The sequence below is a fragment of the Macrobrachium rosenbergii genome, chromosome 4, assembly GCF_040412425.1.
Source record: "Macrobrachium rosenbergii isolate ZJJX-2024 chromosome 4, ASM4041242v1, whole genome shotgun sequence".
Lineage (NCBI taxonomy): Eukaryota > Metazoa > Arthropoda > Malacostraca > Decapoda > Palaemonidae > Macrobrachium > Macrobrachium rosenbergii.
In genome coordinates, this window is record NC_089744.1 from 15,489,507 (window position 1) to 15,505,645 (window position 16,139).

At 39.9% G+C, this 16,139-nt stretch overlaps 1 long non-coding RNA gene across 1 annotated transcript; it reads right to left on the reverse strand.

Moving 5' to 3' along the window:
- Window positions 1-5: 5 nt before the first annotated feature.
- On the reverse strand, window positions 6-13,913 carry LOC136838342 (uncharacterized). The gene is made up of 4 exons (XR_010852947.1): window positions 13,545-13,913; window positions 3,073-3,286; window positions 603-874; window positions 6-364 (listed from the first exon to the last, which is right to left on the reverse strand). It is a non-coding gene; the product is annotated as an uncharacterized lncRNA (long non-coding RNA).
- Window positions 13,914-16,139: the final 2,226 nt, after the last annotated feature.

Below are 16,139 nucleotides of genomic sequence, written 5' to 3' on the forward strand. Positions count from 1 at the left end.
TTGTACGTAGTACAAACTGCTTAACAGTTTAAAATTTTAAGTTACTGTACAACAGATGGATTACAGTGGATTTATTGCAAGAAAAATGTAAAAAAATTTGGATTACAGTGGATTTATTGCAAGAAAAATGTAAAAAAATTTAAAAGTACATAAATATTTTATTTAAAAATTCATGTGGTTACACGAACTTAAAGATGCAACATCTTTTCTAGACAATGCAACCTCTATAACTTTCTTCTGAGTGCAGACAGACATATGCTTCCATTATACCATGCCAGAGGTGTGGTTGGTTGTGCTTTGTATAACTTGCTTCAAGTGCAAATACTGTTGTGTACAAGTTTTCCCAGCATGCAGCACTCAAAGCCTGTAGAGAGACAGATGGATTAAAAAATAGAAATGTTAGATAAATGTAGGTAATACAAGATTTTATACTGCATTGCTTATATAACTTAATTGATTCTGTCCTGTGACAAAAACACAATGTTTACCCTTCTGTGCACCACTCTCTCTCAGTGCACTGGACGGAAGTTCAAGATGTAATAAGATTTTATAATGCATTGCTCATGTTTCAAAGATATTGGTCCCTTACAAATATAGTTTACCTGTCTGTGCACCACATTCACAGTGCACTGCTTTCATAAGGCTTCTGAAGGCACCTCTCCTCTTCACAGTATAGCAAGTGTTTGTTGCGTCCAAAAATTATCTGCTTCAACAGCACCAATAGCCAATAACTGTATTGACTACCCTATCCTGGTAGGGTGGCAGAATGACCCAGCCACGTTTAGTTTCAGAGTTGGTTGAAGAAATAATCTTGGCAACCTCTTTCCACACCTGTGGGGCCTCATCAATCTTGCTGGTGGCGTTGTGTGTTATTCTGAAATAAAGTACAGTATGTGTCAGGTCTTTTATACAAAATGGTAGTGAAAAAATTATGTATACAAAATGATAGCGAAGTACACATCATTAATTACTGAAAGCAATTTCAAACCATTTTAATTACTGAAAGCAATTTCAAATCTCGATTTTACTATCCAACTACTGAATCATTCTCATCAATTCTACAAGAAGCAGAACAAATTAAATTCCATACTCCAAGAACTATATGAAAATAATCCAAAGTCATTCAAAATTTCATAGCTTATTTGACCATTCGTGCTTAGCTGATGCAGAGTGCATACATGATATTAATAGTTAGGGTTGTTTACTGATTCGTACATTATTGGCAAAAATCTAGTTATCTGGAACATTCTTAAATTAGCTCTCTTTAAAAATCTAAAAATCTGGAACACTCTTCAAACTAGCTCCCTTTTCTTATATAAAATCGTGCCAAACAAGTCTAAACCCATTTATATATGAAACAAGGTGAAACAGTCATCAACTGTATCCCTGTATTTGTGTAGAATATGCAGCTTTCAAGAACGTCCAATAATTATTTGGCATGTTAAAAAATTCTTGAAAGCATTCTAGGCTCCACAACTCGCGAAATCAGCCTCTTAAACCTTTCGATACAGCTGTGAACAAGTTCCTAAAAGCAATAAATATGCCCTCACATACTAACCTGCTGAAAAAAGTTTTGATTAGTAACTGGTAATTATATTTCAATTACGTCAGTCCTGAATTAAAGAATTCTTAATTAACACTTGAGTTCACTTGAAGCTTTGGAAAAAATTTTGCATTTGTACAATAATCACTAATAACCATTAGTTCTTTTGAAAAGTTTCTTTTACCGACTTTTAATGAAAATATTCCTTTCATACTTATCTGATCACAGGTATTCTGTAACATAGTTCTATACAGATTCTTGCACAACTAGTATTTGTATACCTATTACAAATGTTACAGCCTACTTTGTCTTATTGCTTGGCACTTTGCATCGCCTGCATATTATATTCGTGTCAATTATCTACCATAGAATGTGTTAATAAGATTTTGACGAATTTACAGTATAGGAAACGAATGGTTATGGGCCAGTTTCACTTGATGTTTATAAATAGGTTATAGACCAATTTCACTTGATGTTTTTATAATTATGGACCAATTTCACTTGAAGCCTACACAGTTTATTTACCCTAACCTAGTAACTTAAATTGGGACAACCAAGATTGATCAGATTATTCTTGCCCAAAACACCAACCACCCCTGACTAATATGTCCTTTCCCACTTAGTAAACTCTCAAAGGATTTATTACCCAGTCCTAGCTTAGTTCAGGAAGGATTTACCATTCCCTGGATCCTTAACAATGCATCCTAGGGTCCTTTCACACAGCAAAATATATCCTAAGCTGGATAAGGTGCTTTACCTTCAAGTTGCATTTGGGTCATTCATCCTAGGCTAAGCTAACCTTACCTTGGAATGTTGCATACTAATACTTGTCAAATTTTTCCCTTACCGAAAACTAGTGAGGTTGAAGAAGACTGACAGCCCTCCAGGGCTTATCTTGCATCTTCGAAAGGTTCGAGTGAGGTTAAGATTTTGAATGAAGATTCACTTGGCTATACGCATTCCCAAAACTTCCTGTGTCTGTTCCATACAGTCACTTTCTACTATAAATGCATATTCCAGTTGAAGTAGAATTCAGAATCCTCAGACTGGAAAAAACCTGAAAAATGATTCAAATTTGAATATCTGATGAAAGATTTTTATAATTATGGACAATTCAATTTCAGGTGCTCAAAATAAATGAAGCCTAGAGATATCACTTGATGTTTTATAATTATTGACCAATTTCACTTGAAGCCTACAGTTTATTTACCTAACCTAGTAACTTAAATTGGGACAACCAAGATTGATCAGATTATTCTTGCTCAAAACACCAACCACCCCTGACTAATATGTCCTTTCCCACTTAGTAAACTCTCAAAGGATTTACTACCCAGTCCTAGCTTAGTTCAGGAAGGATTTACCATTCCCTGGATCCTTAACAATGCATCCTAGGGTCCTTTCACATAGTAAAATATACGGTATCCTAGGCTGGATAAGGTGCTTTACCTTCAAGTCATCATTCATCCTAGGCTGAGCTAACCTTACCTTCGGATGTTGCATACTAATACTTATCAAAAAGTTTCCCTTACCTTTAAACTAGTGAGGTTGAAGAAGATTGACAGCCCTCCAGGGCTTATCTTGCATCTTCGAAAGGTTCGAGTGAGGTTAAGATTTTGAATGAAGATTCACTTGGCTTTATGTATTCCCAAAACTTCCTGTGTCTGTTCCACGCAGTCACTTCTATACTATAAATGCATATTCCAGCTGAAGTAGAATTCAGAATCCTCAGATTGGAGAAAAATCCTGAAAAATGATTCAACTTTGAATATCTGATATCCTAATTGTTGAAAGATAACGGATTACCAGTGACATACTTAATGTGATAAATTAGATGAAGCTACAATTCTCAAGGTATATCAGCAGGTGCTCAAAATAAATGAAGTTTACTGTAGGAAGCTAGAGATATCATCTCAGAATGGTTGATAACATTTCGATTTTTAGACTGCAAAAGCCCCAAAAACTATTTTACAATATTTTGCTTTTTATTAGATGGTCCCATTTATGTTGACTACAATCACTAGTCTTAAAATTATGTAATTATATATAATACAATTTAATTTTTCTAACAAAACATTTTTACAAATTGACTACAGTAATACGGGTTACAGCAGCAGAGATTATCTTGAGTAGTAATTGGTCATTGTGAGGTATAAAGCCTACAGAATAATTTTGCAAGTCACATTGCACATCATATCTATCAGCAACCTCACTGACTTGGAACTTCTGAGAATATGATAAAACCAACAGCTAATTGATTCCCCTAATTGTATGCACAAGGCTTCAAATAATTTAATGTGTATAAAAGAAATAAAAATTCACACTTCTTAAGAACGCCCATGGCATAAAGGGCAGCTAATTCCAGTGAGCCATCTCTAACAGCTTTGTTCGGGCAGGAGAGGAAATTAATAGGTCTATCTCCTGGGCTGAAAAGATCTTGGCTGAAGCGAGAGCCAACCTTTGCCCCACGTTGATGAGAGCAGAGTAGTCTCAGGGAAGGAGCTTCTCCCATCGCGTAAGACAAATATTGCATACGTGCGAGATGAGAGGGTGGAACACTAAAACATGCTTTCCCTTGTTCCCTCTTCTCAGAAAGCCAGTTCTCTACCTGGCATAGAGCTTTCTTCAATAAAGAAAAGAGAACCATCTTGGGAAATTTCGTCGAATCTACAGGCTGACTGTTCGTCATGAAAGACAAAGCTGGAGGGGAAGGAGCGGCCGGTGTGAAAAAATCAGGGAACTGCATCAGAAAGAACTTGAGTAATGTTGCATACGGCACAGAAGATGAGTCCTGATCCCCTTCCTCGTCTTCAGAAGAGACCGGGGAAAAAACCGGGTCTAGATCAGGAGCTGTCTGCACTGAGGGTTCCCGTAAAAGTTGAAGGAAATTATCCAGTTGACGTTGCAAAGGCACAAGAGCCGGGTTCAATGCAGAAGGGGGGTTATCACAAGACACATGGCACTTGGAGTCTTGAGGGGGCTCAAACGCTAGAGGAAGCTCAGAAGCTTCGGGGCGCTCCGACGAAACAGGACGTCCGGCAGCTTCAGGGCGCCTGGCTGCTGCAGGGCTCTTTGCTGCTTCAGGGAACTTAGCTGCATCAGGGAACTTGGCCACATCAGGGCGCCTGGCTGCTACAGGGCGCTTGGCTGCTTCACGGTGCTCACCAATACATTCCGCCAATACAGGACACTCAGAAGGAACAGGGTGCTTATGCAAAAGTTGGAGCTGCTCACTCAAAAAGCATAGAGAGCTAGATCCTTGCTCCTGGCGCTGAAGAGAGGAGAAGAGCTCTGGACTGTCCCACTTGCCACACGACAGCTGAGGACTGAAGGAAGGTTCCCTAACCCTTTTGCAAGGAAGATTAGGGGACTGATCTTTAACCGAGAAGCTTCTCTTAAGCGGGCAAGATTCATTGGGAAGTGACGAAGGCGGCTCTTATGAGGCAAGGACTCCTCAAAGCTTGACAAAAGCTGATGCACTTCCGAGACGCCTTTCCAGCGGCTGTCTCTAGTCGCAACCTGGGGTGCAACATGTTGGACTGAGGGGACAACTGCCTGTGGGCAGACCCCACTGACCTCCCTTGGGCTACCTGTATGCCTCCTCCCAGGTAGCGGGAAGTGTGTCAGGGACCGATGAGAATCTGTGGGACAAGCAGCCCACTCCTCCACTGACACTTCACCTTTAGCACTTTTTTCAAACTTGTCCATCAGAACATGCACTGATGCCCCTAATGGGGCCACTGTACTCACTAGCAGATTTAATCACTGATCAAATTTATTCTCAAGGCTGGCGAAGCTACCGGGTTCGAAAGCGATGGAGCCAGGAGGAGTAGGTGGTTTAGGAGAATTAATTGACGCAGGTGGGAATGGGTTAACAGTCGGAGAATTAACGGAAATGTCAGCCTTATCAGATTTAGGAGTCAAAGCCTGAATAGCTAATTTCCCGCTGGCTTTAGCGGCTGCTTTCCTCTACCGATCTCTTTCTAACTTAGCTAAATGTGAAACTAAAGTCTTCCATTTCTGCTCTCCCCAATCCCTGCACTTGTCACAAGTCAACTTATTACAGCAAACTTGTCCTCTACAATTGGAACACAAAGCATGAGAATCACAAGTCAATTTTGTCATCCAGGCATTGCAGCCTCTACTGCAATACCGGTAACTAGAACTACTAGTCTCGGACATTCCTAACTAGGTGAAAAGTCAAAATCGTGAAAAGTCTATTCCAGAAAAGTCACTGTCAAGAATAAATGCTGAAAAGGCTATGAAAGTACTTCACCAAGAAAACGAATCCAAAACTCTAAGCTGCTATAATAACATCAGGTGCTGACTCTACGAGCGGCAGAAACAAATTGTTGTGTTGTCGATGTTGTTCCTCTGTCTTACCCTGAAAGTGGGTGGGGCATAGTCACTTGTGCAAAACAAAAGAATCTCTAGTGCAGAATTCAGAATTCTAACTGCAGTTCAAGTAGAAACTCTTAGCTAAGTAATTACTGGGTAAGTATATAAAACTGGGTAAGCCTGGCTCCTATGAGAACACGAGGGCTGGAACCTCACTTGCGAGAGACCAGTTTGGAGGACGACTTCTTGGCTGGCTGGACTGATCACAGATTCGAGCGCAGGTGAGACTGGAATATGGTTCTTCTGCCTTGAAAGGGCTGCTGTTGCAACGGGGAGGCTTTCAGTTTTCATGCTGAACAAGACTGAAGTGCCACATGTTGGTTCCTTGGCACGCCTTGTCGACTGCAACAAAAGGTCCTGTGTCAACTTCTTCTGTAAGTCAGATGCGATCTGCTGTATTGTAGCTCTTGGGGATAAGACTGCCTGGTCTAAATGCGCAAACAGGAGAGTCGATCTTTGAGAGGGAGTAACACCTTTGGAGGTAAAGGTACACCATAGTTCCCTTTCTTAAGAACCCCCATGGAGAATAAAGTAGCCAGCTCCTGAGAGCCATCTCTAATCTTAGGGGAGTTAAGAGCTGATCTCCATGTTGCACCCACAAGGCTAGAGAAGTCCCCTTGGGAGGAGACAAACTCCCAGCGAAGGCACTTCCCCAGTGGAGTAGGACAAGTACCCCCTTCGCAACAGATGGGAGGGAGGTGCACTGAAAACTGCTTTACCCAGCACCCTCTTTCCTACTAACTAACTGTCAATGCCTGCTAGTGCCTTCCTAGAGGATGAGAAGAGGGCCGTCTTCAGTAGTCTGGAGGCCTGTACTGGCTGTCTCATCATGAAGGCCAAACCAGGTGATGATGGGGCACTTGGGGAGAGAAAATTGGATAGCAGGAGATGAAGTATATTAAGAGGGCAGAATACACTGACGTAGGATGATCTTGATCAACGGTTTCTTCGCCGGCTTCCTCTTCTGATGTAATGAGAGATGTAATGAGAGAAGGAGCTAAGTCCGCCTGATCCTGTGTAGCAGCAGGTTACTTTTGTAAAAGCCCAAAGATGTTATCCAGTTCCAACGAAGGATCCTGGTAGGCACTGGCTCCAAATGCTTGGCTTCTGGCGCCAAGCGTACCAAAGACGAGAATTCTGGCACATGGCACTCAGAAACTGGGTGTACAGACACTGGGCACTGCTCGGCAGTTGAGCACTCGGACGCTGAGTGCTTGCAACCCAATCACTTGGACAATAGGCAATCCGACTCCATACTCTTGGACATTGGGTGTTCAGACACTGTGTGCTTGGAAGCTGGGGGCTCAGAGGTTGGACGTTTGGAAGTTGGGTGCTTGGACACTGTGCACTTTAATGCAGAACGGTCAGACACTACATGTTCAGAAACCAGGCACTCGGCTGCTGGATGCTTGGACAACTTGGATGAGGAATGTCTCATCATAGATTGGCTCACCGTCTTCAAAGTGTCATGCACAAGGCGATCAGGACTGGAAGTTAGGTGTTCAGGCACTGGGCGTTTGGACACAGAACACTTTGACACTGCATATTCGGCCACTGGGCGCTCGGCAGCTAGGTGCTCGGGCAACTTGAATGAGGAATGCCGTGTCAAAGACTGGCTCTCCATCACCACAGTGTTATGCACAACCCGCTCAGGACTAACCCAAAAATTTCAGGATGGAAGAGGACTGTGCTCTTGTTCCCTGGGAATCTTACGTGGGAGCAGGGAAGCGCCCTTGGCAGAAGGAGCATGCCTTTTCAATGGCCCTAGCACTTTTGAAAAAATTGTTTACACCCCCTGACCACACTGGTGTCTGAATCACTGGATGACAGAGCATGCACATCGGTATGAATGCCTTTCCAATGGCTATCCGCCAAGTCCTGGGTTCGATCAACAGGCTTGGTTGAAGGGGGCAACTACCCTTGGGCAAACCCCACCAACCTCCCTTCGATTTATGGTTTGCTTCCTCCCAGGTTTTGGGGAGTCTAACTTTGACCTTTGTCTAGGAGCATCAGCGGGACAAGTAGTCACGTCACCACCTCCACTTGCACTGAACTTGCATCAGCACTAATTACACTTGCCTGTCTAGGTTGGCAATGGCACTAGGTTTGGAAAATGGGAGCCAGGTATGGAGTTTGAGGAAAAGTCTGAGGGCTAGTGATCGGGAGAACACAGGAAGAGGTGTAGAAGGCACAGGTTGCGAAGCAATATTCAATTTTGGAGTAGAAACCTGACTAGCTAAATGTTTAGCCTTGGCTCTAGCAGCTGCCATTCTCTGTCTGTCTCTTTTGGAGTCTCTCTAGATGTGCTTCCAAAACCTTCCATTTACCCTGATCCCAGTCTTTGCATTCATCACACTTAAGTTCAAACGAGCAAATTTGCCCTCTACAATGGCAACACAAAGTGTGTGAGTCATACTTAGCAGAATTAAGTCTAGTATTACACCCTTTGCTGCAATACCTAATACTAGACACGCTAGAATCTGAGATACTGAGTCACAATAAGTCACAAGTCTGAATAATCAACTAGCTAAGCTAATAAATAGCACGCTGTCAACATGTATGAATACTTCACCAAAGGTGAAAGATACAACCATCCAGCAAAATTCAAATCATAGCTGCTCAAACAACCATGTACAGTTGTTGACCGGCAGAAACAAATTGGGCTCTTCAGCACTGTTGTACCTATTCTTCCCCGGTTGTGGGCAGAGTCTAGTTACCTACACTAAAACAATAGTGTGTTACCATGAATTTCAAATTTTGAACTGCTGCGATTAAATGAAACTAATAGTTATGTAGTTACTTGGTAAGTTACTTATATAAAAACAGTGTTTGTGCTGTCCATAGTACTGCAATTCACTGAAAATTTTGTTGAAACTTCATAAGTATCCCTTACTGCTGTATTTGGTCAATAAATTACTCATTTAGTACTGTACATGATATAATGAACAAGTAATATTATACTAGCCTAGTTTTTACAAATATCCTGAATATGGGATTAAATTAATTACCCTGACTGTGATGTTACTCAATGATATGAATTGAATACTAAAGACTGCCCTGCCTAGTCACAGTCTGATCAATTTCAACATTAGACCAGAGCCCAGAATGTCTCCAGTCATTCTAGGGCTGAAGAATTTGGCACTAATAGATCCTAAACACCTTCAGAAATACTATTTGCCACCACATAATAATTCCAAGAAAACCTTTCCATACCAATGTGTCTACTTTGTAGTGGCTACCCTTCTATGCTTGTAGACATACTTGAAGCTGTAGGCTAACTTTTCAATCACATTTTGTAATAGCTGACCTCCTCCTATGCTTGTAGCCATACTTGAAGCTGCAGGCCAACTCTTCAATCATACTTTGTAATGGTTACCCTTTTTCTATGCTTGTAGCCATGCTTAAAGCTGTAGGCTAACTCTTCAATCATACTTTGTAACGGCTACCCTTCTTCTTTGCTTGTAGCCATACTTGAAGCTGTAGGCTAACTCTTCAGTCAATGGAAATGTTCAAATTGCCAGAAAGCTTGTAAGTTACCATGGCCACTCTCTGTCAACTCCTTTGGGTCTTATCTTGTAGTACTGTAATTGCCCAATTTCATCACTGAATATCAAATGAAATCCTAGGCATCATCATATTTGAATTTTAAACAAAATCAAGATGGCAAAAAAATGACTAGTACAGGTACATGATTTCCAAGTTACCTGAAGCAGCAGTTAACTTGAGAATGGTTTGTAAAATAACTCCACTAAGCCATTCTTTCTCCTTTGTAAGAAATAATGAGTTTCAAGTTTCAGCCAAGGCTTGAGAGGTCAATGTGTCCTAGGTTAGGTTTGGTCAGGTTGGTATCTATTAACTCTGTGGGTTAAGCAACGTTCAATTTGAGGCTGACATTTTCCCTACATAACCATTAAGGGTATTATTTTACAATAGTTCCAACTCACTCTATAACAATTATAGTATTATAGTTGCATTTTGCATAAAAAATAATTAAAATTTGTCTCTGAACACTTTTTGGGGAAATTTACCATATTCAAGATATTAATGTTTCTATAATCCCCATCCTCGAAAAATTTCTAAGTGTTTTGTTTACTTTAACATGGACACAGTTTGTGCTTTGCTGCGAATTTGTTTTTGTTTAGAACTGCATTGTGGTTCTGATGCAAATTTTTTCCCCCTTAAAAGTGCATTCAGGGTAGTTACGTGCTGTCTAGGAGTCACGTGACTTGGTGAAAATCTTACAGGTGTCAGACATTTTCGCTTGTCATTTGGTTGAAGTTTGGCATAGAGTGAGGTTATGCCCAGTCTGTGTTCATCTTGTAACTTAGATTATTTTCGCTTAATTCACGATTTCTTTGAAAATGAAACACGATGCATTGATTTTTAAAGACAACATGGAGTGTTACCTGCAGCAGTACAGTTCAGTTTTACACCAATTTTTACTTGAAGCTGCTAAATTATGTCCACCTTTAAGTGACACTCAGCCACCATCACCACCTAAGGAATCATTTTCTGATGACGACGACGTCACTGCAGATGAGCCACAACCATTTTGTTCTGGATATAACCCATCAAAACATTTGTGTCCATCCAAATAAGGTAAATTTATAATTGTTTTTAAAATAATATTGTAACATGATTTACCTTCTGTAACCTCTGTGGCTGGCGCGTGCAGCGCAACATTACCTCTTGCCAGTAAATACGTGCCTGCCAAGAATCCTTATAAATGCGGATAAGGCGCGAAGCGCCGTTCCGCCACCCCATTGTGGTTAAGGGATGTTAGGCTACATTACACTAGCCCACGTTGCCTGACAATAGCTTGCTAGGTATGCTATGATTTACCCCACCCAAAACCCCCCCATTCCCAAAGGGTCCCTAACCTTGTTGGATGTAGTAGGGGTGTATAGGCTAGTAACTCAAAAACAACTCATTTCCCCAATGTATTACTATCATAACCATTCAGAACACATTAAAACACACATGAAAATACATAATTACTTTAGAAAAATGGAGTTGGAACTGTTGTAAAAATTTACCCCATTAAGGTTTTCTGTTTATTTTATCAGTATCTTGTGGTGGTATCTACCATTCATTTTCACAGCTAATGGTAACCAGCTGTGCTGCTTTCTACACACTATGTATAGCTTGGTTCTAGGGTCTCTGTAGATTTTGCAGATTCAATGTCGTCTAAAATATGAAAAACTTATCAGACCATAGTTTGTTTAGGGTAGGTCTAAAAATTCTTTCAAATTCATATGAACAATCCAAAATATGGTAGATCTAAGCCAGCTGTCCGTGGTGGGCTAGGCTATGGCAGTTGACATGTTTCTATAGAACTTTACTTGCTGAACAAGAATTTAAAGTAATATTTTGTCGGTCGGCTGTAATTAAGCTGTAAATTACTTTAGAACTGTAGCCGACAGTAAGGGGGACTGGTTGGGAATCTGGGTCCTGGGTGGGTAAAACACTTTCGAGAATAGCTCACGGTGAGGGGGACCCGTTGGGAATCCGGGGTTCTGGGTGGGGTAAATAACTTGGGAAAAGGTTTGGGCAACTTATTGTTGTATTTCCAGTTATATATGTCATTTGGAACACGTAAAACAAGCATAAAAATAAGGGGGAATAAATGGATAGCGCGAGCCGTTACAAAGGTACTTTTCACACATCACTACTACTGCTGATTCCAGGCCATGTCACGCATGCGCGGTCTTACAGGGGAGCTTTCGGTTCATCCAATGCCTCCAACTGAGAGAGTAGTTGGTGGGTTTTTTGGCGGGTGGCTGTACCCAACCAATCAGGGTTGCAATGTTACCCCAACATTACGTTTCACCCAGGTGGAGAATTTGGGGGATACATAAACTCAGTTACATGAATTCGTTTTGCTCAACTGTTTTATAACCGTTTCCTATTCGTTGTAGCTTGTGCCTACAACCTTCTTCCAGTACTTTTCCGTTCACAAATATATTGACATCTCTTCGCAACATGATTTTACCATAAATAACTTACAAAATTACTTTACATTTGTCGGCAGACACCTGAAGCATGTATATGGGGTAGGAGGAGAAGGGTCTTGCAGGACGTTTCACTACCACTTTCTCTCAGTGAGTTAACAGAAACCTTTTTTTCACATATTTTGTAAGCCCTGTGGTTGGCGCACGCAGCGCAATATTACCACTTGCCAGAGCATACGAGCCTGCCAGATTATTTAAAAAAATGCGGATAAGGCGCGCAGCGCCGTTCCACCACCCCAAAACTGAAAGCAGAAATACACTTTTAGCCCCCCCAACTTCATCCTTCCTACCCTGTTCCGGTGCAGTTCACCGGCACAGTTCACTCACTCTTCAACCCAGCACGATGGCGGACGTCACCCCCGGAACCTCCCGCTCCTCTGAGTCTGTAACCAAGGGCAATTTGGCACTTACCTGTGCCAATTGCTACCTTAGTTATAAGGACTACATTGTACCGGGGACAACTATTGTATCTGATTGCTGGAGAACTTATGACTGCCTGAAGAACAAAGGCTACGTGCACTTAACCGTCAATCACTCCATGAACTTTGTGGACCCAGTAACTGGTGCCCATACAAATACTACTGAGAGGAGGTGGAGGGAACTTCATGAGACGACGCCTAGGTACGGCCGTAGGAGGTACAACTCCGTCAGGTACTTGGCAGTGGCCTATTTTAAAATCCACTTTGATGACCTGAAGACAAGGCTCCAAGCGTTCGTAAAGGCGGCGGCTGAACTGTACCCTCCACCCCTTAAGGTAAGGTCCCTAAACTATCCTTCTTTATTACTAGGTAGTTAGGTCACCTGTGTTTTGGTGTTATTAGATTTTAGTGCTTTTCATGTAGGAGCGTTATTATTTTTTGGGTAACTGTCATTTACCACCATGTTTCTACATAACAGTCCTACGTCACTTTACCAACTTGTACCTTTTGTGCAGTACCCCACCTTCCCCCCACCACCCCCCTGCTGAACATATGGCTCCCTATTGGTTACGTAACCCAAGATGGCGGATCTGTTTACCATTTACGTTTCTTCGCTCCTATCACAAGCAACGATCAGTGTGCAGTTGAGGTAGCCTGTGGCAGTTGACGATTTTCAGTGTTGCTTTGCTTGCTTTGCATGAGTTTAGGGTAACATTTTGCCTGTCGGTTGCAGCTAAACTGTAATTTACCCTTGAGCTGTATGCGCCAGTGCAGGGGACCCACGGTACCGGTGTGCAGTCTTCAAGTGTCAATTACGCTTTAGTTACAGCCGACCGACAAAATTTTACTTGAAATTCTTGTTCAGCAGGTAAAGTTCTATAGAAAAATGTCAACTGCCATAGGCTACCTCACCACGGACAGCAGGCTTAGAATTACCCAAAATATAAATATAAAGGATAAAGTGTCCTTCTCCCTAAATATCACCCCCACCAAAAAAAAAAAAAAAAAAAAAACTGGATATCCTTTGGGTGAGTAACACACCATCATTATCAGTGGCCAATCACCATCCATTTCACTAGTAATATGACACCATAAAGGCAATTTCTGCCATTATCCTATGACCCCATAAAGGCAATTTCAGCCATTATCCCAAATGAAAAACAAAAACAATCTCACCTTGCAACAATAAAGTCACGAAGAATCAATAGCCATTTCCAAACACCATAATTATTTCTTGAAATTCTTCCAACATCTACCTCTGAATAGCAAGGGAGCTGTCATGTCAACCATCATGGATTCTGGGTTCATATGATTGGTCTAAAATTAACCTGGAAGCAACAAACAGGATTTATGTAATAATTGTTTTCCTACATAAATATCAACTTAATTAGACAGTTTTGTATTCACGCACAACTTGAAATAAATTAATGATGTTTTAAATATAACTCAAGATCACTTGAGTAGGGCACAAGACTTGAACAATTCAGACACACTGATACTTAGAGGCATCTGGTGGTAACTTGAAGAAACACTACGACAGTAACTAAATGGTGGTTCCTTTTCGGAAATGATTATTTAACCTGTAAAAATTCAGTATAAAATGGAATTACGAAGTATATAACGAAATTTTCGCTTTAAAATTAAAGCAGTAATGATTCATCAATACAAATATGTGCAAATAAAGTTATAAGTCTCTTAGATAATGTCTTAATTCTGAAAACATTTGAACCAATACGATAAAGTTAACCAGGATTTTGGAAACTCTAAGGAATACAAACTCACATTCACAAATAAATCCTTTCCTTATCTAATGAATAATTTCCATTGAAACTAGGATATCAAAATAATTTTGACAAAATTACATTAGAAAGGAATTAAGGAATACAATAATGTAAGGGAAATTTATAAGAAGCCAGAAACATAATATATATCAGCCACTGAAACTACATGTTTACATTTTCAAAAACTTAAATAACTTTGCTACCGCCATCTATTGGTAAGTATTGACATCACTGTCAGTCGCCTAGTCGCATAAATATCTAAGAAAAAATATTTTTATTGTTATTTGCTCTATAAATGATAATAAATTGATTATTTATTTAACAATTTAAGATACAGTCTATTTTCATGGAATTTGTACCAAAGTATGAATGAATTTAAGTAATTTAAGAAATGTATAACGATATTTCAAACATTAATTCTGGCAATACCTAGGAAGGCGGAGTCTACTTTTCGTACGCCCCTGGAAATGGAGGTCAATCTCTACGCTGGTAAAAATTAATCGCCAGGTTTAAAATAGCACTCTCTCTCTCTCTCTCTCATCGAAGCAGGTACGAGAGGTTGCCAATTTCTCAGATAAATCAATAATTGGCCCTCCACAAACTATTCAAATAAGTTTGGAGGTGGGGGTCATTTTCTTAAGTGGTTTTGGGCCCGGGAGGAAAATTTTGACAGAAAGTGAAAAGTCAAGGTTTATTAAAGCAGGTAAACAGGAAGGTGGTAATGTATATGTGGAATCTACTGGTCTCTATTTTACCAGATACATATGTAATTGTAATAACCACATTGCCTCTTAACTTCTCGAATTCTTCACACTTTTTTGGATATGCTTGTCACGTATGGCTTTGTGGTGACAAACGTATCCAAAAAAAAGGAGTGAAGATATATGAGAAATATAATATATATAGGTATTGTATATATATACAATATATATATATATATATAATACATATATATATACTGTATATATATATATATATATATATATATATATATATATATATATATATATATATATATATATATATATATATATATATATATATATATATATATATATATAATTTTTTTATTATGAAGTTATATTTTTTTCTGAAGCATTATGTATAAAATGTTGTTGTATTTTTTCAGAATGATATTGCAATTCACTTTTGTGATTGTCACGTGTTTTCTGTATATGGGAGATATTATATGTTATGATATTAAAATGTCATTTGTATAAAGGTAACTGTTAACTTCACAATTGTGATAGCATATTATAGCGCCTTTAATAAGTAACGTAATAAGTAAAGGAGATTACATCAGACCAGAACATGAGACTTTGTGCCATATGACTGTGAAATCATTGGGCTGTTTGTTTTAAACATGTATGTATTGATCTGTCTTAAGTCAAGTTGAACGTTTTGTCATGAGACGGCCTGGGCGCATTTTCCTGAGACATAATGGAGTACTGGGACCTTTTCCTGAAAAAAGTGGGATGCCTTATCTTAAAAACTAACCATATAATATTCTTGAAAATAATCTCATTATGTTTTCCCACACCCAAATTACATTAGAGATGCTAATCAAACCTAACCTAAACCTAAACTAACCTAACCTAACCTAACCTAGAGGCATGGCAAAAAAACCGGGGCTCGTGTAATATTAGCATACATCTCAGGAATTTGCAGCCCAGTCACTCTTGCGTTATCTTGTGAGGTCTCACACAGAGGGAGAAAGCATGTGCTTTTTTGCATTGGCTAGCTGTTGATCATGAACAACTTTTGTTGAGAGTTTAGTTTCATAATACCTAGAACATTATGTGGAGTTTCATTTTGACGAGTATCAAGTAAGAATATTATTTTGAACAAAGTGCCGTGCGGTGTTGGTTAATTAATGAGTCATCTCTCTCTCTCTCTCTCTCTCTCTCTGTCTCTCTCGAGTTTTTAAGTTCGTAACATTAAGTATTTTGTTGTGGTCACTCATTGGGATTAATTGTGAAGTTTAACAAGA